The sequence below is a fragment of the Canis lupus genome, chromosome 21, assembly GCF_048164855.1.
Source record: "Canis lupus baileyi chromosome 21, mCanLup2.hap1, whole genome shotgun sequence".
NCBI classification, from domain to species: domain Eukaryota; kingdom Metazoa; phylum Chordata; class Mammalia; order Carnivora; family Canidae; genus Canis; species Canis lupus.
In genome coordinates this window covers 33,714,491-33,741,341 of record NC_132858.1, presented here as the reverse complement: position 1 = coordinate 33,741,341, position 26,851 = coordinate 33,714,491, and the positions used below count along the sequence as shown (strand labels likewise).

The window sequence follows — 26,851 nt, the reverse complement described above, 5'->3', positions numbered from 1 at the left end:
TGAATCCTTGGAATGAAATTGCCCAGTCTACCCATGTCTTTACAGATACCACTCAACCTAGGATTAAATCAAATAGACCATCTTGTGTGTCACATGTGCAATACTTGAATAAATTCAGGATTTGCAAAAATTAAAGTTAGAATAATCTTCACCAATATAGAAGAATGTGTAGTCTTACTAGTCTTTAAAAACCTACAATTAAACAATCTTCATATAATTTAATTTAGCCTTTTAATTAAAAATAATAACATATTAAACTCTATTTCGTAAGCAAGTATCTGAATACTGGCTTAATTATTAAATGCCCATTACATCCATATTAAAACCATTATTATAGCACAAGTGAATCTTTTATAAAATAGGCTTTATGAAATACCATAAGCTAAATTTGAGAGTATATAAATTTGACCTTTACAGAAAATAATTTAGCAATACTTATCAAGAGCCTTAAAAGAGTCATAATCTGTGATACACTTCTGGAAATCAGTCCTAAAGAGATCGTTTGAGTTATAAAACCAGTTTGTGGGGAAAAAAATGCTCACTTGAGTATTCTTTATAATAGTAATAAATAAAAAGCCATTACTGCCTCAATAAACGAGAATGGAGAAGTAAAATCTGATGCAACCAGATGAATGTATTTTATGAAATATTTAAAACAATGTTTTTAAAGAGTTTATTACAACATAGAAAAAATTTCACAAAGTATACATGCGATAATTTTTCATAAAGTTATGTGATCACAATTCTGCAAAAAAATTAAAATATTCTAATGCATAGGAAAAAAGCCAAGAAATAAATCAAATCAACCAACAAACAAAACCCATATATATTTAATGGGAGGATCATAGACAATATTACTTTTCCTAATTTTTTATAATTTTCAAATTTTTCAGAATGAATGTGGATTTCTTTTTATGATGTAAGAGCTCCAATAATTATGACTAATCATTTTAAAACAACAGAAATAATGGAACCTGTTAAGCTAGATAAGCAAAATGCTAAATCGTTTTGTGACAAATACCTATGAAGAAACTGGAAAAAGAAAATGCCGTGGCATAAACCCTAACAGTGATTTCATGTGATTAGGTGAGTGATAAAATGCAAACTATTCTTATACTTTCTATATTTAAAAGATCATGAATTTTAGTGTACATGTGCAAGTATGTATTCATGTGTAAATATAGACAGTATGACATTATTTTTATATAGGCACATTTTTTTTAATGTTCCTTCTCTAATAGAAGATAAGAGAGATTTGTGTTAATTTTGTGGAGCAAGGACCTGCAGTGGTTTAAGGTCTGACTTCATTTTTTGCTATGGTTGATCTGCTTCTCAATTGCAGCTCTAAGCCATTTTTGTTAGCTTTGCTTTAAAATGAGATTTGCAACTACAGAGGAGGAAATTCAAGTGAGATTGCAGTTGATTATGAACCAGCTTCTCAATTTTGAGGGAAAAAACATGAGAAGTATTTTAGAAAAAAGTTTGATAAATTTATTTTTGAATTCTGACATCTGGACTATCAGGCAGTTGTTTTTGTTTTTTTTCTTTTTCCCCTTCATACTTATTCTACAGCAAATCCGTAATTTAAGATAAAAGAAAAAGTTACTTGTATTTAAAATATGTTCCTATAGACATAGGCTGTATAAAATCTTAAGAATAAAATTAGTTACTATGCCACCTTACATAAATTGAAAATCACTAAGAAATCATGAGGTTATAACTTAGATGATTCAGCATTATTTACTCACCTGTTTTCTAAAGAGGCTTTAGAATTCGGAACCTACTCTTTGGAAAATGGAGACATTTGTGAGCATGTCTTATTCTTTATGATTTTTTTGGTTGACAGTGTCTGACTTTAAATCCTAGTTCTGACATCTTAACATCTATTTGGGTTAGTAAGTCACTGACTTTTTAGAATGTGAGGCTCCTTGACTGTAAAGACGGAGAAAATAATGTACTCCCTCATAGGGTCCTTGTGATTATTACAATAATAATAAGTATAATAATATAATAATAATAATAAGATGTAAATGCACTTTTAAAGTAGGAAACACATTGGGACGTCTGGGTGGCTCAGTGGTTGAGCACCTGCCTTCAGCCCAGGGAGTGATCCCAGGGTCCTGGAATCGAGGCCCACATCGGGCTCCCTGCATGGAGCCTGCTTCTCCCTCTGCCTGTGTCTCTGCCTCTGTCTCTCTTTCATGAATAAATAAATCTTTAAAAATAAAAAGTAAAATAGATAAACTAGGAAACACATCAGCACAGTTGTGGTAGACTGTTACAATACTGGTATAAGATGAATCACACCTCCCTGCATCAGCTGCTCTTGACAGGGGGACTGCCATACTTTCCAGGAAGAGATACTGTTTCCTTTCCCTTTGACTAGAACTGAACCTCTTACCAAGAGAATGTGGCGGGAGAGGCGTGTAACTTCCAAGGCTAACCTTCCAATCTGGCCCTCTTCATACTCAGAGACTTCTGTGCTCTGAAGAAGCCCGGGAGGTGAGACTCCGAGAAGAGAGGAGTTCATTTACCCCAGTCTCCAGAGATCGCAGCGGTGGCTTTGGTGAGTCCCACTGGAGAACCCTGTCCCTGCTGCCGTATCTGCTGGCTATATTTACACCACTGAATCAGGTGGGATGAACAGAACTGCCCAATCAACCCAAAGAAGTAGAATAATAGTTATTATAATAATTACTGTCTTATGTTAAGTTACTAAGTTTTGGGGGGTTTTGTTAAACTACCTGATATTCCAGTTTTTACACAGTATGATTATGCATAGTCTTTCAAAATTCCCTTTTCACTCTTTGCTTCTAGTGACTATTTTCCCATTTACTGTCCAGATGGACTTGAGTTATTTGTTCAAAATTTCCAAATACCACCCTTCTAAACTATAAATGGGAAAGAGCCCAATTATGCGGAATACTTTCGTACTTGTATCATGAAAGGCTCAAAAAGAAAATATATGGGAAGATCGTTTTTCAACTATGTAATGCTATCCAAATATAAAGTTATATAAAAAGATGAAAAATGTATGCATGAGAATTTTTCTGAGAAAGACCAATGTATTTATTTGAGAAACTTCTGGGGGAGGAAGGTGGCATTCTTAAGGTCCTACTCAAGATGATGGCTAGATTACAGACTTACAGCTCCTTGGGTAAAACATTTGGGACCAGAGGTTCAAACATATTTTTAGAATTTTTAAAAGTTAATATGATACAAATACTATATATAACAGTGTCTTTAATATCTATCCAGTAAAACCTGTTAACATTCATATTATCTTCTAAAGGAGTCAAGATCACATCAACTAGAGGATACTCCATTTTATCTAGCCTGGTGATGGATTGGAATTCAGACATTTTGAGAAGAGATGTTAGGGCTTATCTGAATTGCTCTGTAGAAGAGAGCAACTTGAATTGGTGGAGTAGCATGGACTGGGAAGACAAAGGTAGAGAAATGTATAAGGGATGAAAAGAATGTGATGCCACTTACTTTGTGGAAAAGGGGAAATGGAAATGGCATCACTGCTACCTCTAGTGGTGATTTGGCCTAGGGGGCCTTTGCGGCACTGAGCTGTCAATGAGGCTTCATGGTGGTTCCTGTGGACTGTGCAAGGTAAAACCCAGCTTTGTCTCTCTCATGTAAATTCCAGAAAAAATGCATATTACCTAAGGCATTACGCACTATGGATTCTTTGAGAAAGGGTAGAGGTGAGGAGTTGGCACAGAAAGAGATGCAGAGCTTTATATCCAAGTTGATATACATTAAAAATACAGGCGATATAGATACCATGGAGTTGGAAGACAAAGGACATCTGACATCTAGGTTTCAGTCATTATTATCAGATGGGCTGAAGTGTAAGATTTATAAGGTTTACAGAGAGCCCCATAATTTTCCCATGTGTTAATTCCAAGCTAATGGGAGAACTCTTTGGAAAATTTTGCTCTTATCTCAAGCAGAGAATGAATAGATGCATTTTAATAGGGATATATAAATTGGAATTGGAAAAAAATTAAAGATTACTCGCAGAGAATGAATAGATGCATTTTAATAGGGATATATAAATTGGAAAAAAAAGTAAAAATTACTCTTTTGTCAATAATTGAAAACCCTGAGAAAATATTAAGGTTATCTATAGATATGTTGAAAAGGATCAATAGCTGGCCCCTCGTCTCAGACAAATTAAATCAAAATCTTGAGAGAAGGGGTGGCATTTGTATTTTTTAAAGGTCCCCAGATGATGGTAATATACAGCTTGGGTTGAGAACTACTATTCAAAGGGACTGGGGATTTTAATACCAGCATTACAAGACTGAAGACAAGAAAGAGGCACTTGGGAATGTGTAGACTTTTCTTCAAAGCTGAAGCCAAAGGTGTTAGCAACACAGTAACCATCATCAGAAATTATTTTTGAACCAAAAGGTAAAAGTCACAGATTTACTCTGTCCAAAAATAGTATCATATCTGCATTTGGACTATGGTATACAATTCTGGTCACTGCAGTTTGCAAAACGTGTAACAGATTGAGAGAAGCACAGCCATTCAAAGAAAAAGAGACCTAAAATCACTTTAATCTAGAAGACTGAAAGGGTTCCTCCTACTGAGGAACATGAATTCAGGACATGTCGACCAAAATCTGTTCAACTAAAACAAAGGGGATTTTTGGTTACATGGAAAGGCACACTTAACAAAAAAAAAAAAAAAGAGTAACAGGACATAGTACATGTGTGGATTTGTTTACCTCCCCCCAATAGGATGAATGATACTAATTCTTGACCAACATCACTTTTCTCATCTTTTGGGCAAGTAGCTACACCACAGTTGCCAACTTCTCTTGCAGCTCTGTGTGTCCTTCTGACCCAGCTCCGTGGGATGAAAATGTGCTACTTCCAGGACCAACCAAAGGAATTCTGATATGTACACCTTTGTGGGTGACAAAGATGGAGACCATGGTGCACTGCAGAGGTTACATGAATTGAAGATGGCAGTGCCTTTGGGTGGATTCCATTAAGAGAGTTCCTGGATGACCATGAATGGAATTGTGCCATTGTGCCATTTCCATGGACAGTTATGTAAATAAGGGGGGAAATATATATTATGTTACAGTCATAGCATATTTTTGTTTGTCTTTTTGTCAGTGTAGTCAACCAGGGTTATTTATCTTAACTAATACACAGTAGTGAGAGGTACTTCTGTGCAGGAGAAACTAACACCAATAAAATACATCCCCTCTTTATCCTTTTCACATCAGTGATCCTGGTTCCATTTTTATTTTGTAACTGCAGACAGATAGATCTGGGTGCCTCTTTGACCCTTGAAAATGCCATGCTCACCTCTTCTCCAGTTCCTATTCCTCTTCAATCTGGCAAGATTGTCCCCTCACCTCTATCCATCCATGCATTTCCCTAGGCCAAGCTCAGGGCCACTCAGCATCATATGATCTTTTCCTATTCTGAAGCCACTATTCAGTCATTCTTTGAGAATTGTATTCATTTGACATTCATTTGACATTTATTTGCATGTGGTTTTGCTTTCTTCAGTCAACTGTTTCAGAACTGAGTTTTCAAATGATGCAACAATGTTTTTCTCTTGCAGTCCTATCAAGTAGTGCACATAGCGAGTGCTCAGCCAACAGACATTAAGTGCATTAGTGAGATGTCTTCAGGTTAAAAATGTGAATAACACAAAATAGACTTTATTTTGTGGGGGACTTCTATTAGGGAGGAATAAAGGAAGGCTTTCATCAAGATTAAGGAATCCTATAATGATATGATTTTTAACTCCTAAATATTATATGTATTACCAAGGCACTTTGTTAAGGATCTGACATATTTTTTTTAATCTCTGTTAATCCTTCTGACAGTTTTGTCATGTAACTATTTTTTTGTCCATTTTAAAAATGACAAAATAGAGATTTGAGAAAGTTATTTGAATTTCTTAAGGTCCTTTATAACAAGAGAGAATTCAAACCTGACTCAACCTTATTCTTATACCTACTGTTTCCCTCACTTGTATTAGTATAGCTTCCATTTCTGCTAAAGAGTGCACAGATAGACTCATGAAGTGGTATACCCTGTGGCCACTTTCAGAACTTGTAAAATATATTTAGTATATTGGAAGTACATAATACTTCTCTAACAAACTAACCAAAAAGTGTAATAAATGGAAAATGACATGTAGTCCTTTATTGCCCAAGAAATATTCCATGAAGCCAAAGAGAAGGAAAATAAATGAGGATCTTGAAAAAATATAATGAAAACATTTCTCATTATTCTGATCTTATAGGATGATCTAATAATAAATTGTCTTCATCATTACCAATTTATCATGTTTTATTTGCACTTAGGGCTAAATGCCTTGACTTCAAATCATAGAGCAAGAATTTTATTGTTCACCATTCCAGGAGCAATTTGGGGAATGTTTAATTTTATTCTAACCAAGCTCTAGATTTGCCAGGTTAATTATTGATGAGTAAGCGGAGGATGGAAGGGATTTTATATAATTCTGCCTGAGGCTTCCCATGTCTTTCCCCATTCGACTTACAGCTCATATAAAAAGATCAGTGTCTGCTCTTGGCAGATGGTCCATAACCTGCCTATAATAATAATACTTCATGTTTTCCCTTTACTGCAGGGATCTCAAACTTTTGAAAACCAACAGCTCTACAACACTGCTATAACCATCACAGGTCTGTTTTACAAATGGTTAAACTGCAGAAATGAATCAATGAGCCAGACTCCAGCATAATTCTTGAGTCATTTATACTTGCCACTAGAGAAGTTTTATTTTTTTACACATTTTATTCTCATCATCCATAAGACATACCAATCACAGATCCAAAATCTGAGCTCTTCAAAGAAAAAAAGAGTAATTGTATCAATCTAATAAAGGATGCCCCAAGATAGATAATCATGGTCTTGTATGGATTTCCTTGCCATTCTTGGCAGGAAATGGTGGCTATTTTTAATCATAGATAGTAAAAGACTAAAACAGAAGCTTTTACATTTTCCACAGAGGAAAGGCCCCTTCTGAAGAGAACAATATGGTTTCTTTCTTGTCATCTTACAGTTTTCATTCCTTTCTCAAATGCATCCTGAGGAAAAGATGAACCATCTGGCACCAGAAGCAAGGTCATATCCTGCAGTTCACTAATTTGCTTTAGGTGGCCTAATAGCCCATCTTGGAATCATGTCTCTTGCCTGCCTTTCTGCCTGCCTGCCTGCCTTCCTAGCCAGAGATGGTCTTCAACCTTAGGTTTCCTTCATTCAGCAACCACTTTGAGCACCTACTATGTGTCCAGCTAGAAATAGAGTGATATACAAAGAAGACTCAATTCCTGTTCTAATTGAGTTTATAGTGTAGAGGGGAAGACAGATATTTTTAAAGGCAATTACAGATTTCTTATTTTCAAAAATAGCAAGCTGACTGACTTGGACAAGTCTTCTTGCTGAAAAGACCTAAGAAATTGGTCAAAATACATTTTAAAAAATATTAGGGTGCATTAAAGCTAAAATTACAGTGAAGGATTACCAGGCCAAAACTGAAGGAAGAGAAGAACCTACAAGCTGCTTTTGTGTTGCGAACATTTGCTGATTCAGAAAAATTTCAACTCTCTTTTCAACAATCTCATTGAATGAGAAGGACAGAAATGAAAACCAGGAGTCTGCAAATGATATAGGGTATGACATGAGATCCTCCCAAATAATAAGCTGGGACACAAAACGGTCACAGGACAAGGGTGAACTGAAAAAAAATGTATCTATATCTATCTATATCTATATCTATATCTATATATATCTCACTTCTTTCTTTAAATTGCCTAAATACTACAGGAGACAGTCTCAAATTTCATGTTTCCAATATTAAAGTAGGCTCTAGGTAAAGCACAAAAAGCAAAAAAAAAAAAAGTCTAATCTGGAGGAAGGTATTTTCACCATAGACCTCTATAAATTTTTGCTCTTTCTAGGAAAGAGGAAGTCATATGCTTAGATTTATGGTTGTTTCAGAGGAGCTAGTGAAATGTAGCTCAAGATGTTCCAAAATAGTTCATGAGAAGTATGGAAGAAAGAACTAAAGAGAGTGAAATAAAACAACAACACTGTAAGAAGAGCCCAAGTGATCCTTGAGCCAGAGATTCTAACCCTGTCTATGATCCTTCTGGGCAAAGTAAGGTCCTTGGACCTTCTAGATCAGTACTATCCAAAAGCATGTAGAAAACAGACTCAAACCTAACCCCAAACCTATAAAATCAGAATCTGCATTTTAACAAAACCCCCAGGTGATTCCTGTACCCATTAAAGTCTGAAATAATGAATGAGAATAATGAAGCCTGAACTAGATCAGTGAGAAAGGGAAAGGAGAGGCCTGATGGAAATGTAGACGCTGTACATTCTGATGTTAGAGGCCATGAGTTGGCCAATACACTCTGTCGTTCCTAACTGAAGCACCAGAAAGATGAAACTTCAACAGGCTTTCCAATCCCATGGCATACACAAAGCCAATAAGAAGGCAAATGGTATTACACAACTTCTTTTTTTCCCCCACTTGTTGCTTTGGCTTAGAGAATGTGGACAGTTAGAACTTCCATTTGATTAGAGTGGAGGTGTAAGTGGAATTCAGTATCTTAAGTGTGGAACCAATAATTATTTTGCTGAGCATAATATTGGGCAGATTTTTTTTCCAGGTGTGATAAGCAAGGCTAAATACAAATAAAACAAAACAAATCCTCAATCTTCCAGGAGATGGTTGAAGTCAGCCAGCCTATGCTCCACTGTAACCACGTGAGATTTAAAGAGAAAGAAAAAAAAAGCCATGGCCAAAAATACAGATATGTCAGAGGAAATGCAATAGGACTTGCTGGAAAAATACAGCACACAGGACCTCACAACCTAGACAGAAATAGAGTTTGAAAAGAAGTGCAACCCCACCAGACAGTGTACCATGAGGAGAAACAGTGATAGTTAAGTGAAACATGAAACCAAGCACTTAATCTACTTCAACCTGGGCCAAGTGGTCATTCACCTGTTCAAACCTGATGAAAAGCATGGACTTTGCCATGCTCATTGTGATCAATCTAAGAACAAGGACCACAGCCTAAATTCCAAATACCAGAGGATGAAATCATCAGCCTTGCTAAGGGAACTCCTCAATCTCTGAATCTTTATTGTGTTGTTCATACAGGGTGTTCTCTGTACAAGTTGGGTTTTTTCATACTGTTTTTTTGTGGTTATAAAACAACTGACAAAACAAGCAAACAAAAGCTCCAAAGCCCCCTGAAAAATTCCACAAAAAATACTAAGCTGAAAAGATACATGCACTCCTATGTTTACTGCAGCATTATTTACAATACCCAAGATATGGAAGCTACCCAAGTGCCCATCAATAAATAGATGGATAAAGAAGATGTAATTCACACACACACACACACACACACACACACACACACACACACACACAATGGAGTATTACTCAGCCATAAAAAGAATGAGATCTTGCCATCTGTGACATCGATAAATCTAGAAGGTATGATGCTAAGTGAAATAGAGAAAGACAAATACCATATGACTTTGCTTATATGTGGAATCTAAAAGACAAATGAGGAAAGAGAGAGAGAAAGAAAGAAGAAAGAAAGAAAGAGAGAGAGAGACTGAACTCTTAAGTACAGAGAACAAAGTGATGGGTGCCGGGGGGGAGGTGAATGGGAGGATGGGTAAAATAGAAGGAGGGGATTAACAAGTACAAACTTCCAGTTATAAAATAATCAAGTCACAAAATAAGGAATATAATCAATTGTAAAAATAGCCGTGTTTTAAAAACTAGAAATATTTGTACTAGTCTGATAAAGTATAACGTTAAACCTAAAAATATGCTATTGAAGTTTTCATTTTTTACCGACTATTATTGTCTAACAATACTGTACTGTAATTTGTTCATAAAACATTATCATGTGTAGAGCCAATACTAAAACAAATTAAAATTCAATGAAAAACAAAAAATGGGATGTTGAACGAATCCTTGAGTCAAACAAATGGAGGCAGATTCATCTTGAGGATTGTGGTTGGGCATAAACCTTTGAGAAGGTTTAGGAATCCTTATCCAGGCACGGGTCAGGATAAAATGGTGATCACACATCCATTTCATCTTCCAGCAGTGACTGAGCTGATGAGTTAAGGACAAACAGGGCTGGGCAGGGCCAGGCAGGGGGCCACGGGAGCAGGCTCACAGAAGTCCCCAAAATGCTGAGGTATAAGGAAACCAGAGATAAGGGAACAAGCCAGAGCACCCTGCCCTAGGTGTGGGTGCAGAGGGTGTCTTGTTATAACAGCTACTTGTGACCAAAAAAGAATAACCAGACCCCAAAGAAGAAGTAAGACATTAAAGATGTTGTCACTGGTCCTTTCTCAATGGTGATGTCAATAGATAATGTTAAAAGGATTTAGGTTTCCTGATTAGGCTTCCAATAAAAGACCAACCCTACAAACCCTCAGGGGCAACCCTGTAGGGACCCGTCTCACTCCTGAGAGCTTTCTCTGTATCTTTTACTTAATGAACTTCTATCCCTTTACTCACTCTCCTGCCTCCGCAAGATTCATTCTTCGGCTCTGTGACAAGAACCAAGCTCTCCTGTATCATCCTGGCTGTGACATTTTCTCAGATTTTCCTTGTTTTTGATGACCTTGAGAATTTTGAGAAGTAATGGCATTTTGTTGGCAAAGTTTCTCAAGTGAGATTTGCCTTATATTTTTCTCATGATTAGAATGAGGTTTGAGGGAGAAAGGCATCAGAGATGAAGTATATTTTCACCATACCACATCAAATGTACATATGATCAATATAGTTTATCATCGTGAATGTTGACTTTGAACACGTAGCTGAGGTGCTGTTTGTCAGGTTTCTCTACTGTTACTCCTTTAACCCCCTTTCCATGCTGTCCTCTTTGGAGAGAAGTTACTTGGGGCAGCTTATACCTAAGGAGTGAAGTCATGCTCCACCTCCTAAAGGTAGAGGATCCCCATTAACCGTTTGGAATTCTTCTGCATAGGAGACTTGTGTCTTCGTCCCCATTTATGTACTCAATTTTTCATTCAATTACACAATCAGTGTGGACTCATGGATATGTATACTTTGGGTCATGAGCCAATACTACTTTAGTTGTTTTGTTCTTCAGAGTGTTCCACTCATGGCCATTGGAAGCTTTTTCAGTTGGTTCCTGTTTCCTTTTGTCATACCCTTCATTCTAGATTTTCTTTTCTTTTCCTTTCTTTTTTGTTTATTACTTTTTTACTTTCTGATACTAGATGCTCTAGACTCATCGTTTATGTTCCCTGTCTGGAATTAGTCCTGGAATCAATCATTTTTCCAAGGATCTCTGATTCTTTTTATTGAAGAATGGTATAAGAAATCAAATACTGGGCACAAGGTGTGTTCATTGCACTAGAATGTTGCTGCTTTTAAGTTCTCTCTTCTGACTGAGCAATGAAATATATGTGTATTCTATCTATGTAAATATATACCTATAAATAATTCTGTTTGTATATATCTGTAACTATATCAAGTTAAACACAAATTCATATCGATGTCTCCAACTGTAATACATTACCACAGGCTCATTCTAGCCTCCTACTTTAGCTTGCTTGCCTATAAGCTCCGAATTATGATAGTTTTTTTCACCCCAAAGTAATTGTAACTGATTTTCCAGCTAATACATCATAAAGGATTGAGGATGAAAGATGAAGAAAACAATTCTCTCGATACTTTTAAAATTATTCTCTACACAGCTTCCAAAATGATCCTTTACAAATGTAAATCAGACTCTGGTGCTCTTATAATTTATCATCTCTATGGCTTCCTATTGCCCTTGGAATAAAATCCAATTCGTTACTGTGGTCTACAGGGGCCCACATAATCTCGCTTCTACCTATTTCTCCCTCCTCGGGACTGCCTTTCCAGTTATACAGCTTGACTGTTTTTCTGTTCCTTAAACCATTCAATCTTAGTTTTGATCACTAGACTTAGGTATTTCTTCTGCATCAAATATTTTTCTTCCCATACTCCTAGATCCAGTATTGCTCCTCTAGTTACTCCATCTCATTTTCCTGTTTGTCTACTTCCTCACAATTGACAAGATCTTTAAGTTTCTTGTTAATTATATAGTTACTGGGGCACCTGGGTGGCTCAGTGGTTGAGGGTCTGCCTTCAGCTCAGGGCTGATCCCAAAGCCCTGCAGGGAGCCTGCTTTCCCTCTGCCTATGTCTCTGCCTCTCTCTGTGTGTCTCTCATGAATAAATAAATAAATAATATTTTAAAAATTATATATTTACTTGTGAATAACAATTCTCACCTTTAAAAATGTAAGCACTTCTCGGGAAGAAATTTCACTCACTCTCTACTGCTCCTTCCACCACTGAGATGCACATTTCTTTTAAACATTTTTTCAAAATTTTATTTATTTATTTTGAAAGAGAGAGAGGGAGAGTGAGTGAGCTTGAGCAAGAAAGGGGCACAGGGAGAGAGAAACTTAAGCAAACTCCTGGATGGGGCTTGATTTCATGACCTGAGCTGAAACCAGGAGTTGGATGCTCAACTGACTGAGCCACCCAGGTGTCCCTGAGATGCTCATTTCTACAAATAATGTGGCAAACACTGGTGACATTCTCCTCTATGAACATTGGCTCTGCACCCAAATTCCTTGTACCCAGTGGGATTGCATACTCCTGTTTACTCACCTATCGAACAGAAATGATCATTTGGATCCATTAATTTACAGTCTATGGTTATGGGTTATTAAAATAGAGCTACAATCAGGAATAATAAGAATAGAATAGTCTTGCGGGAATGTGGGCAGAGGGCGTAGAGGGAGTACATGTGGGATTTTGTTCAAAAAAGTTTTCATACTAAAAAACAAAATCATGCCTTCTAATATAATTATTCTTCTTTTATACCTTTCAAGCCAGCCAGCATGAGAGACTTTGGAGAGTTGAAGCATCGAACCAGGGTAACCTAAGGAAGAGTGTCTGTTTGGGTAGGGTTTCCAGAGATGGGAATAAGATTGTTTTAAAGATAGGGAAAAGCATGTTTTCCTAGGAAAACTAGGGGATGGTTTGTCTTTATCCTGTGGGGATTAGGGGATTTAGATGAAGGTGTGGAAAGAAAATTAAAACTGTGAAGAAATTTCCTCTGAATTGAAGTCCTACAAAAAGAGATGTGATCGCTCACGGAAGACATATTCTAGAGAGAGAGGCAATGATAGGAGAGGTTCTAGAACTGCTTGAAAGTCAGGGTTTTTGTCTGGGATATAGGAGAATGTTGCGGGCATGACTGCTGAGCACTGACTATATATAGTCAGGAAACTGTAATAGACACCACAGACACTTCTTACCACTTTTGCTTCCAGGTTGGTCTATGCCATTTTAACATTTTGCTAGACTTTTGGAGTAACTTCTTATTGGTCTTCCTGCTTCCATTTTTGCTCACAAGAATCTGTACACAGCAGCCAGAGTGATCTTGTACAAATTTTAATCAAATCATGTTACTCCTTTGCTTATAACCCTTCACTTGATCCCCATCTGAACCAGAGGAAAGTCCATAAAATCCACCAGTATGTCCCCCAACTGCATGGTCATTCTTTTTTTTTTTTTTTTTTTTTATAAATTTTTATTTATTTATGATAGTCACACAGAGAGAGGGAGAGAGAGGCAGAGACACAGGCAGAGGGAGAAGCAGGCTCCACGCAGGGAGCCCGACGTGGGATTCGATCCTGAGTCTCCAGGATCGTGCCCTGGGCCAAAGGCAGGCGCCAAACCACTGCGCCACCCAGGGATCCCTGCATGGTCATTCTTGCTGTACTTCTCACTGCATCCCTCCTTGCTCTGTTTAGCCTAACAACACCGGCCTCCTTGTTGCTCCAGAATGGGCAAGGCAGTCTGCTGATGCAGAATTTTTTAATTTGTTTTCCCTCGATTAGATTCTCTTTCTCCAATTATATGCATAGCTTGCTCTCTCACCTCCTTTGGAAATGACTATCACCCTCTCTGGGCATTCCATTTAAAATTGAAACCCTTATGGGATGCCTGGGTGGCTCAGTAGTTGAGCGTCTGCCTTCGGCTCTGGGCTGGGCGTGATCCTGGGGTCAGGGGATGGAGTCCCACATCAGGCTCTCTGCATGGAGCCTGCTTCTCTGTCTCTGTCTCTGTCTCTGTCTCTGTCTCTCATGAATAAATAAACAAATATTTCAAAGAAAAAATAAAAATAAATAAAATTGAAACCCTTATTATATGCTAACTAACTAGAACTTAAATAAAAACTTGAAACAAGGGATCCCTGGGTGGCGCAGCGGTTTGGCGCCTGCCTTTGGCCCAGGGGGCGATCCTGGAGACCCGGGATCGAATCCCACATCGGGCTCCCGGTGCATGGAGCCTGCTTCTCCCTCTGCCTATGTCTCTGCCTCTCTCTCTCTCTCTCTCTGTGACTATCATAAATAAATAAAAAAATTAAAAAAAAAACTTGAAACAAGAAAAAAAAATTTAAATTGGAATCCTTGCACCCCCCTGAGGGTGGGGACTCTTCAGTCATTCATTTATTCATTTAGGAAATTGATCACTTACTATCTCCTGGGAACTTCATTAAGCTCATATTCTAAGGCATAGTGATGGTGAGAAATGAAATTAATAAAAGTGTGTGTGTGTCCTTCTGTGTGTGTTTGTGTGTGCTGGAGATAAGTGTTAAGAGGAAAAAGAAAAAGGGAGTAGAGAGCAAAGGTCCTAGAAGTAGAGGCAGAGGCTATAATTTTAAATAGTTTTAAAATATAGATTCTATGGCTCGAATGATTGGATTAAAATTTCCTTTCTTACATTTCCTAGCTATGTGATGTTAACATACTTCATTTCTTTATCTGTAAATGGTAGTACCTACTGGATTTTTAAAATCTTTTTTATTTTGAAGCAATTTTACACTTAACAGATAAGCCAAAAAGGTAATAGAGAAGTCTTGTATGCTTTTCATCCAATTTCATGTTTATATCTTACATAATCATTGCATTAATCAAAACTAATAAATAAACATTGGAACAACACTATTAATCTATAGTTTTCATACCAGTTTTACCAGTTTTTCTATGATTGTCCATTTTATGGTCTGTCATCCACCTGAGTCCCCACACTCCACTTGGTTTTCATGTTTCCTTCATTTTTTCTAGTCTGTAACAATTATTTAATCTTTCCTTGTCTTTTATGACCTTGATACTTTTGAAGAGCTTTAGCCAGATATTTTGCAGAATGTGAGTCAATTTGGATGTATCTTTTGTTATCTCAAAGTTAGACTGAGGTTGTTTCTTTTAAATGGAGCCACAGGGATCCCTGGGTGGCGCAGCGGTTTGGCGCCTGCCTTTGGCCCAGGGCGCGATTCTGGAGACCCGGGATCGAGTCCCATGTAGGGCTCCTGGTGCATTGAGCCTGCTTCTCCCTCTGCCTATGTCTCTGCCTCTCTCTCTGTGACTATCATAAATAAATTTAAACAATTTAAAAAAAATAAAAAAAATAAATGGAGCCACAGATGGTTGTTCTCTCTGCATCGTATCAGGCAGTACATGATATTGACATGTGATGTTAAACTTGATCCTTTAATTACAGTGGTATCTGCGAGGCTTCTCCTCAAAGTCATTTTTCCCCTCTGTAATTAATAAATATCTTGGCAGAGTTACATTGAACCTAGGCAAATACCCTGTTTCTTCCCAAACTTGCGCTCACTAATGTGCATGTCTATTGGTAGATCTTGCCTGCGTCATTACTATAGTACTCTCATGGTGAATTTCTATTTGATGGATTCATTCAGTAGTTTAAATAGGTTACATAATGAAAGCACAGTAAATGCATAATACGTGTTAACTCTATTTTATTAGTGAATATTAATTATGGCTTCTATTTATGGGGTTTACTATGTGCGAGGTACTGCCTTACATATTTTATAAGTATAGCCTTCTCTAATCGTCACAACAGCTCTATGAGGAAGGCACAATTGGTATCTAGATTTCACAGAGGAAGAAAGTGAAGCACACCCTGGTTGAGCAAGAAAACCAAGAAAGGTCTTTAGCTACTAAAACGAGAGGACATTTGTTGGAAATGTTCTCTAGTCTGGATCTCAGCACAAAAGGGCATTAAGAAAGGCATATCATTTCTGTCCACTGTTGCCAAAAAATGTATAGCCCAAATCTAATCAGGAGAAATGTCAAGCTAAAATTAGAGATAGTCTGCAAATAACTGACCAGCACTTGTCAAAACACACAAATAACTCCTTTTACCATCCCATCTAGTGTCCTATATTTGTCATGCAAAGTCAGCATAATCGGGAAGCCTAAAAAAGGAAGGTATGTCTGCCTTTCATAGTTTAAAATTTTAAGAATCTAAATGACTACTAATACATTTTGAGAAAGAAGTTAGAAAGTTTGAAAAGTAGATAATTTAAAATAAAAAGGACTTCTCAAACAATGTGTACCTTGCCGAGAAAGACTGATGGTCCTTTAGGGATAAACGAGTGTAATAACCATAGGAGACTTGGTTAAATATAGTTGGTGTGGCAGCTACTCTCTAACCCCCATCTGGTCTGTTCTCCACCATCGATGTCTCCTTTCCACTTTATCCACAGTGCTGAGAGTCGGGAAGGGGTAAGGGTAGAGGGTATTTGCTTCTCATAATTTTGAGTAATAAAAGTAGCTATAATTTTGATTTAGGCTATATTAAAATGACTCTTAGTCAAAATGCAGGCATTAATATACTTAAATCGAGGCTCATTTGCTCAGACTCATCATTTCCTCCCCTTACCAATCATCTATGCAATGCCAGCTCCTTGTCTTTCTACTTCATGCTTTTCTGACATTGTAGGTTCTTGAGCATATTGTGACCCTAAATAAGTTGATACTTTTTTGTGCAGATTCTGTTTTGCATCAGTGAACAACTCTACTTTTTGAATGTTATTTGGTAAAAGGAGAAGTGAGACTATATTTTCCCAAGGGTAAAAGCTGCAGTCCTTGGATCTTTACATTTTATTTTTTTTAATTCTTTGGTTGTTCAGAAAATCCCTTAAGAGGAGAGAGAGAGAGGGGATCCCTGGGTGCCGCAGCAGTTTGGCGCCTGCCTTTGGCCCAGGGCGCGATCCTGGAGACCCGGGATCGAATCCCACGTCGGGCTCCCGGTGCATGGAGCCTGCTTCTCCCTCTGCCTGTGTCTCTGCCTCATTCTCTCTCTCTCTCTGTGACTATCACAAATAAATAAATAAATAAATAATTATTAAAAAAAAAAAAAGAGGAGAGAGAGAGAGAGAGAGCAATAGAGTGATAGAGTGAGCAAGTGTGAGTGAACATACAAATTGATCAAATAACATAAATTTCAGTCTACAAATGTTGAAATACCATAGGTACTTATTTTCTTTGTATGAATTAAAGCTGATAGGGCCTCTGTTCTGCTGGTGGGACATTCAGTCTCAGTCATTACCAGAATTCAGAGTTCCATGTGTTTGGTAACATTTAAGATGTGCAGCAAGAAGGGAGGTCACTGATCATTTATCCTCTTGGAGTCATGGAGTGACATTGTCATAGTCTGCATACAGCCTTCCTTTCAGTGTGGGGACTTTTTAGCTCCTAGGTCCTAACTGAAGAGTGTGGATTTTGGGGGGATCTAAACGCTACTATGCCTAGGACAAAGCCTCCCTGGGAGCACCATGTACCAAATGCAACTAATAACATGTTTTTAATGTCTTAGTTTTCTCTCTTTCTTTTCCCCATATTCTTTCACTTCTTTTGTCCTGGAGATGCCCTCACCTTCTACTTTGAAGGTTGGAAAATTCCTGTGGCAAGAAAATAAGGGTCTACTTACCTGCTTGGTATCAATGAGCAGAGGAAAACAGAACACAATGCAAAACACAAATTTCTTTCTCAGAAGTTTTCTTACCATGGTTTCTTGGAAAGATAAGGAAAAGGTGCAAATATCCCTGCATCTCTTATTGGAGTGCTGAGATGTGCCTATACAAGATGAAGGAGGATTTTAGGAAAACTGCCACATATCTGGCTTGGGCTAGAGGTATTGTCATTTACTGAGGTATTTAGCATAACACAATGAGTAGGTTTGAGGGGGTGTAATGAAATTTGGGCATACTCTGTAGTACCTGGGGAATATTATTATGCTTTTCTACTAGAGAGGTAAATATAAAGCTCAAAGCAACAGGGAGGGGTTAAGAAAACATCATAAAAGTTAACAGTGTATATGTGGTACCTAAGTCCAAAAACATGGTTTGTATTATCCAAAGATAACACGGGAATTTCCCTCCAAAATGATCAGGAGAAATGTATTAACATTGTATTTCAACTATAATGTAGTTTTCCAATAGATAATGTTAATCTTTTGGTTACTCATTCATTCACTCAACTATTCTTACAGGCATAATATATTTACTAAATAACTATTATGTGCCAGTCACTGTTCTGGATGTTAGGTATAAATCAGCCAATAGCACAAAAAAAGAAAACTTCTGCTCTGATGGAGTATATAGTCTAGTTGGGAAGACAAATTAAATAAGTAAAATATATACTATATCAGATATGAATAAGTGAGGTGAGGAAAAGTTAAATAATGGAGGATAATAAGGAGTGCTAACATGGATAGAGATTGCCATTTTAAAGAGACTATTTATGTAAGTCTCAGTGAAAAGGTAACCCTGAGCAACTAAAGAGCAAATATCTAAAGCTACGTGGATAGAGGAAGAAAGAATGTACAAAAAACCTGAAGCATAAAAATGGTTGGTATGTTTGAAAAGCAAGTTGGTGAATGTGGCTGGAAAGATATGAATGAGTAAGGGAGAAAGTATAAATTGATAAAGAGCGTTGGTTTAAGATCGTGTAGGACTTGTAGGCCCTGGCAAATCTTTGGCTTTTTCCTTATTTTTAAAAAAAGATTTACTTATTTACTTCAGAATGAGAGAGAGAGAGAGAGAGAGAGAACCCACAAATTGAGTGGGGGATGGGGCGGAAGGAAAGGGTCTTCAAGCTGATTCCCCACTGAGGATGGAGCCCATGCAGGCAGATCCCAAGACCCAGGAGAGCACCACTTGAGCTGAAACCAGAAGTCAGATGCTCAACTGACTGAGCCACCCAGGCACTCTATGGCTTTTACTTTATTTACTTGAGATGGGAAGTCATTCATTAGATGACTCTGAGGCAGAGCAGTAACATGATGGGATAGCAGCATTCTGGCCACTGCTGTGTAGCTAACAAAGCTAGGCAAGGGTGGGAGTTGTCAGAGCAGATAGTAGAGTACCACAGGGGAACCTAGCTGGCTCAGTTGGAAGAGCATGTGACTATTGATCTCAGGGTTGTGAGTTCAAACCCCATATCTGGTGTAGAGATAACTTAAATAAATAAATATTTAAAAATACAGAGAAGGCTGTTTCAATAATCCAAGCAGGAGAAGACTGAGTAATCATATTAGTAGTGTGGAAGATGAGAGACGTTTGGATTCCAGATGAATTTTGAAGTTACAGGCAATAGAATTTGCCACTGGATTGGATATTAGGTACAAGAGAAAGAGAAGAGTCTAAAATAATTCCAAGGAATCTGATTTAACAATTGGAAGGGTAAAGTTTACTGTTAAATGTGTTGCAGCAGATGACAGTAGTAGTGTTTTGGATTGGGTTAGAAATAAGCATTAATTTTGAACATGCTAACTTTGATACAACTAGTAGATATTATATGGACTGAATATTTAAATTCAAGGATACTGGGTGAGATCATCAGTTCAGCTACAAAGGGGAGCACAGAAATGGGTTGTAGCTAGAGAGAGAAATAAGGTCAAGAGAGGATTTAAAAAAAAAGCATACTAGGAATAGAAATATATTTGTGTGCTGATGAGAAAGATTCTTTATGGAGAGAAAATTTGATGGTGTAGGATCTTTGATTTAAGCTATTAGGTCCCAGAAGCAGGCTGTCAATGGGTATTTATAGTCTTTCTTATGGAAAGCAGTTTAGTGGATTAAAAAAAAAAAAAAAAAAAAAAGCATGGGATCCAGTCAGTTTCTTTTGTGAGCACATTGTTGAAGGGATTAAAAACTGTTATTTAACAAGAGGAATACTGTTTCAGTCTGGCCTATGACATATACCAAATGATTGATTTAAGAAAGTAATAGAATAAGGAGAGATGGTTTCATGAGGCCTGGGTGAGGACTTGGATAGATTGGGACAGGGGTGAGAATGCAAGATTTGGGCACACCTGAGCATCTGCAAAGAGGTAATATAAGATCATCCTAGAATGGGAAAAAAGTTCATTTAAGAAACAAGGGGAAAGTAAGTCAGGAATGGCTATTTGTGCTAGAGATTGTGCGGTATATAATTTGGCATCTTCAGGAAAGGAAGGTGTCTCATGTGACTCATATTTCTGGGTTGGGCCAGATTTTTTCCTTAAAAGTAAAAAAATGGATTGCAGGCCCTAAAGGTTAAATAGGATTTTATTTTGTTATTGAATTTATGGTCAGATCTATGGCATGGTGATCTATCAAATTATCTATGAGGGATTTTAAAATACTGCTAACTTCCTCCAAAAGTTAGTACTAAGTTCTGGAGAATTTATGATCTCCAGAGACAAAGGATCATTAAAGAAAAAAAAAAAAAAAAAAAAGCTAATGTTAATTCTTGACCTAAGACAGATTTTTAGAAATGAATTCTATAAAAAGTGGGTTCATGTATGACATTTATCAGAAATAACTTGGGGAGGGAAATGTTCTTTCTAGCTAAAGAAGAGATTTATTACAAAAAATTCTCCAGAGTAAGGAAGGTTTTTTTTACACCCTTTTTATTGCCATCACTATTATTCTACCTACATGATTGTTAATTCCAACTCTGAGACATGCAGATGCGGAACAAGTGCAATCTGCCACTACTTGTTCAGGTGCACAACCCAGTGAGCACAAAGAAAATCGATAGAAGGAATCAGTGGAGACGGAAAGAAGAAAATGTGGGTGAGGTCTACAATACACTGCACATCTTGCCCCCCATCTTTGAGAAACAGCCGCTCTGTTGACAGGTCTAAAATCAGTTAGGAATTTTATAAGCTCTGTCTGGCTAGTTATCTCCACTTGGTAGAAAGATAGCGTCCTGTCTGGGCAGGAGATGCAGACCGGAGAGTCCAACACGGTGTCCCGGAGGCAGGCAGGGGGCACACGGGGGGAGGCAGGCAGGCGGGGACTGGGAGGAGCAGCTGTTCCCCAGCCCGCTGCTGCCAGGCAGGAGTGGGCCCCGGGCCCCGGGCAGGAAGTGCAAGGTTTTCAATGGAAAACCCCCCAATTAAAAAGGACTGCCACATGCAGATTCCGGGGCGGGGAGGGACAGAACATCCGGGGCCACGCTCGCCCCCGTCCTTGGCCTGCCGGGGTCCTGCCGGAGAGATGGGCCCGGCGGACACGGGGTGGGTGAAGGGACAGAAGCCCTTGGGCAGCGGTGCAGAGAGAGCTGGGGGCGGTGGGGGCACAGGGGTGCCCCGGGCGCTGTAGGGCGGGTCTGCCCATGACAAACCGAGACCTGGCTGCGAACCCGAGGAGAACCCCGCCTGCCCTCCGTAGACTCACGGAAGCCTTGGCTCCTGGACCGCTTGGACGCGGCTCCCCCGGGGGTGACTCCGGCGGCCCATTTTATTTCCCAGTCGGCGCCACATCCGGGAAAAAAAAACTTAAAAATGCAGAGGAGGGTCCTCGCACTCGCATCTCAGACCTGGTGAAAATGGCCTTTAAAGTTGTAACCGGGAGGAGGCCGCGAGGCCCCAGAGGAGGCCCGACGGGGCCCAAGCCGCACGCGCCGCGTCTCAGGACCCGAACAGGGGAGCAAGTCGGGCTCCCGGAGCCCGTTTCAAGGGCGGCACCGAGGGACCCTGGGCCTCACTGTCCTAGTCCCCGGCCGCGCCTCGTGTAAGATGATGGGCCCCTGGAAGTCCGACTGTCCCCCCCGGGGCATCCTCGGCGCCTCCCCGCGGAGGCTTTCCAGCTACTGGGTGTGCAGGAGACTGACGGCCCAGACGCCGACACCCCACTCGCCCGAGCCCAGGGGTCCGCTCCAGGCAGCGGGTAAGCCCGTATCCTTCTGGCTGGACTCGGGGGGACCATTCTGTCCTGGCTTCCTACTCGGGACCTAGTCAGCCCCCCTCCCCCCATGGTGATGGGAACTGATGGCACCTCCTCCGGGCCTAGGTCAACCCCGCCCCTCACTTGTAGCTTGGATGGGTTCCCTTTTGCTCTCTTTCCTTATCACGCCCTCTTGCCCGGTGCCCCTTCTGGGAAGGGGCATTCCCTATAAACTAAGGGCCACCATACGGCTCTCCCCCTCTCCCACCACTCTAGCCACCTTGTCCTTTCCCTTCTGGCGTCGGAAGCCCCCGCACCCTCTTCCCGCCTTCTGTTTGTCATCCCCAGGTCTGGGATACCTCCAAGCCGGTTGTGGCCTCACACCATCAACCTATAAAAATCAAAGACCAATACACCTATCCAGCCCGTCCTCAGTTCCCCATTTCCCTGACACCCAGACAGGGACTAAAGCCCATCATAGACTGCCTCAAACAGCAGGGGCTCCTCATACCTATCAGCTCACCTTGTGATACCCCTATCCTCCCGGTAAGGAAGCCCACTGGGGCCTATCAGCTCCTTCAGGACCTAAGACTCATCAATGAGGCCGTTATACCCCTTCACCCAGTAGTGCCCAACCCGTGTGCTCTTCTTTCCAGCGTCCCACCCAACACCACTCATTTTTCCGTCCTAGACCTCAAGGACACCTTCTTCACTGTCCCTTTACACCCCGATTCCTACTTTCTCTTCGCCTTTACCTGGGAGGACCCAGACACACACATCTCAGGGCAGCTTACATGGACGGTCCGCCCTCAGGGCTTTCGAGATAGCCCCCGCCTCTTTGGGCAGGCCCTGGCCGAGGACTTCCAACAATGTTCTCTGAAAACTAGTACCCTCCTTCAGTAGGTAGACAACCTCCTTCTCTGCAGCCCTTCCCTCTCTTCTTCAGAGGATGATACCACCACTCTACTGAATTTTTTGGAGTCCAAGGGATACAGGGTCATGCCAGCTAAGGCTCAACTCTGCACCCCAACTGTCACCTCCTTGGTTAACTCCCACCTCCAAGTCCTTGACAAAGGACCGCATCCAGCTGCTCCAGGACCTCCAAACCCCTCAAAGCACCGCCGAAATCCTTTCCTTCCTGGGATTGGTGGTTTTTTTCCGACATTGGATACCTAACTTCACCCTTCTGGTTCGACCCCTATATCAAGCAGCCAAGGAAACCCCCCACAGCCCCCTGACCGACCCCACTGCAGTCCAAAATCTGTTTTCCAAATTCAGGGACCGACTAATATCAGGACTCACTTTAACCCTCCCAGACCCTTCTAGACCGTTTCATCTTTTTACTGACAAACGATCTGGGTCTGCTACTGGCCTCCTTGCCCAACTGGCTGGGCCAACGTACTGGGCAGTAGCCTTTCTGTCCAAACAGCTAGACCCCACAGCTAAAGGCTGGCAACCCTGTCTCAGAGCCCTGGCGCCAGCTGCCTCCCTCACTAAGGAGGCTCTAAAACTCACCTTGGGGCAGCCCCTCACTGTTTTTTCCCCACACGGATCAATAGACCTGGTTGGCCACAGATCCCTGGCCCATTTGACCCCTTCATGCCTCCAACTCGATCATCTACTGTTTATTGAAAATCCTCAAGTGTCTTTATTTACTTCTCTGCGACTCAACTCTGCTACTCTTCTACCCACACCTCTTGTTTCTGAACCAACCCACTCTTGCCCACAACTCCTGGACGATCTTACCCCTTCTCATCCAGGTCTCTCTGACCAGCCTCTTCCTGATCCCGACCGGGTACTGTTTGTAGATGGGAGTTCCGTCATGGCTCCAGATGGCCATGCTGGATACGCGGTGGTCACTCTGGAGACCATTGTTGAGGCGGCTCCCCTTCCTCCGGGAACTACCTCCCAGAAGGCTGAGTTAGTTGCCCTCACCAGGGCACTCCATCTCTCCAAGAATTTACGGGTTAACATCTATACAGATTCTAAATACGTCTACCTGGTTACACACACACATTCCGTACTTTGGCAAGAACGGGGGTTCCTGACCACCAAGGGCACGCCCATAGTTAATGGCCCCCTTATCTCCAAATTGTTGAAGCCCCTCAACCTCCCTACCAAAGTGGCCATTATACGTTGCCGAGGCCATCAAAAATCCCTGGAACTCGTTTCTCGAGGGAACAACAAAGCTGACACTGTGGCCAAACAAATGGCTAAAAAGGCTTCCCCAGCCCCTCTTCTGTTTCTGAACATACCCCATACCCCCTTCTCACTCGGATGAGGAGCTCAACACCCTCAAACAAATGGGGGGCAAACCTGCCGATAAGGGATGGATCTTTCTCCGAGAGAAAATCGCCCTCCCAAAGTCCTCCGCACCCTGCTTACTGAAATTCATCAGTCTCTACACATAGGACCTAAGGCTTTCTATCACTTTCTGTCACCCCTTTTTTATCACCCTCACCTTTGTAGGGCTATCGAGACTGTCCACCATGCCTGTAAAACATGCTCCTCCGTTAACTCACAAAGAGGGATCCCTCAACCGGGGCCCAACCACCAACTGAGGGGACACCAACCGGGCGAGGACTGGCAACTTGACTTCACCCATATGCCCTATCAAAAAGCCTTCCGATATATCCTAACTTTAGTGGATACCTTTACAGGTTGGATCGAAGCTTTCCCCACCACCGAGAGACTGCTGACGTTGTTGCTGAAGTACTTACTGAACACATCCTTCGCAGATTCGGCCTCCCTCGAACCTTACAGTCAAATACCGGGCCGGCTTTCACATCCAGCATCACTCAGGTCTCCGAAAGTCTCAGCATCACCCAGAAACTGCATGTACCCTACCATTCCCCAGTCCTCGGGTAAGGTAGAGGGAGCCAGCGGCCTTCTCAAGGGACAGCTTACCAAATTAACCCTTGAGACACACTTGTCGTGGCCTTCCCTCCTCCCCTTTGCCCTAACCAGGCTTAGGGCAACCCCAAGGGGAACCTCGGGACTTAGTCCTTTCAAATTACTGTATGGGTGACCCTTTCTTCTTACTCATAACGTGCGGTCATCGCCACACCCTGTCCTCTCCTATCTACCTTACCTGACTCCCCTGAGAACCCTTCTCCGGGCCCACACGGATTCCGTCATTCCTGCTCCAGGGGTACCGACTCCTGACGTGTTGTGAGATCTGTCCCCCGGAGATAGTGTTTTACTAAAAGAATTACACGCTAAGACTCTACAGTATAAGTGGACAGGCCCCTATACTGTTACCCTAACCACTTCTACGGCCGCAAAACTCCTGGGTCACTCCCCTGTGGGTACATATATCCAAACTAAAGAGGCCCCCTTACAAAATGATTGGACTATTCAAAACCCGGGCCCACCAAACTTCGTCTGGCCCGTGTCCCTTCTCATTTTAACACTCCCTCAGGGACCCATGACTAACTCCCGTGACCCATGCATGCGGGGCTCAGGTCGCAATCGATGTTTTCAGTCCTTCACCTTCATGCCTTCCCAATGCTACGCAGGAAACCCCCAGACCTGTACCACTACTCAAGTCCTGGGCAGGACTTTTTGGATTTCTGAATTAACCCAAACCAGTCGCTTCCCAGTACTGCTTACCCCAAATCCGGAGGAGTACGTTGGTCCTACCTGGCCCAAATAGGGCTCTGGGACAGGGGCAGGGTACAGGACCAGGCTTTAAAAAAATCAGTCTAAAATAATATTGCAGAATCTGGCTAAACTCTCCACCCCACCTCAGTATAGGGGAATCAACCTAAGGGCACTCCAACAACTAACCAAAATCCCTAACGAATCATACCCTTCACTCTGGACCTATTGGGGGACCCATTTCCCTCACCAGTGCCCCAAGCTTCACGTGCCTCCTGCCCTCTAATGGTGCAGCCCCCCGATCGTCGCTGCATGAACACAAGCATCTCCCCTCCTGCTGCACCACCTGGAGCCTCCCCTGCGCGGTGGCTTGCTCCTGGGGTGCGCAGCCAGCCACGACTCACCCGCGTGTGCGTGTTTCCGGGGTCCTCTCCGCTCGGCGCCGGGTACACAGGTGCCCGTGGGAGCCTGTCCGGTGCGTCCTGTCCCCACGGCGGGCGCCGCTGCTTGGGACCTCTTCCCCCACGGAGACTTGGCGTCTCCCCCGCCGGCCCCCTGCGTACCCTAATCATCCTGATCTCCTTTGCCCCTCGCGTCACCCGATTTTTGCAGGGAAAGCCCCCAGAAACCGCCCGGGGGGTGGTCAGCCAACTCCTCTTACACCCCTACACTCGCCTGCCCACCTCGATGAACCCCACGAACCCCACGACGCCCCTATAGCAGCGGGAAGCAGCCAGAGGGAATCGTCGCCGCATTATAACAAAACAAAAAGGTCGGAATGTTGGGCTGGCGAGACTGGGGACGTCGACATGGCCCACCCTGGCCAGCATCTCCCCGCCAAAGCCACCTGGCCTCCCTGCCCCCACCTTCTCGCCAAAACCTCTTTATAATCTTTTTTTTTTTTAAGATTATATTTATTTATTCATGAGAGAGACACACACACACACACAGAGGCAGAGACACAGGCAGAGGGAGAAGCAGGCCCCATGCAGGGAGCCCGATGTGGGACTCGATTCCAGGATCCCGGGATCATGCCCTGGGCTGAAGGCGGCGCTAAACCGCTGCGCCACCCGGGCTGCCCCACAACCTCTTTCTACGCCCTGCGGTGGGCCTGGGCGCGCCGTCCCTGACTCGGGCCTCCCTCTGGCCGGGACCTCGC

At 41.6% G+C, this 26,851-nt stretch overlaps 1 long non-coding RNA gene across 1 annotated transcript; it reads right to left on the bottom strand.

Annotated features, from left to right (window-relative positions):
- Positions 1-17,019: 17,019 nt before the first annotated feature.
- On the bottom strand, positions 17,020-23,912 carry LOC140613008 (uncharacterized). The gene is made up of 3 exons (XR_012014133.1): positions 23,839-23,912; positions 17,943-18,013; positions 17,020-17,250 (listed from the first exon to the last, which is right to left on the bottom strand). It is a non-coding gene; the product is annotated as an uncharacterized lncRNA (long non-coding RNA).
- Positions 23,913-26,851: the final 2,939 nt, after the last annotated feature.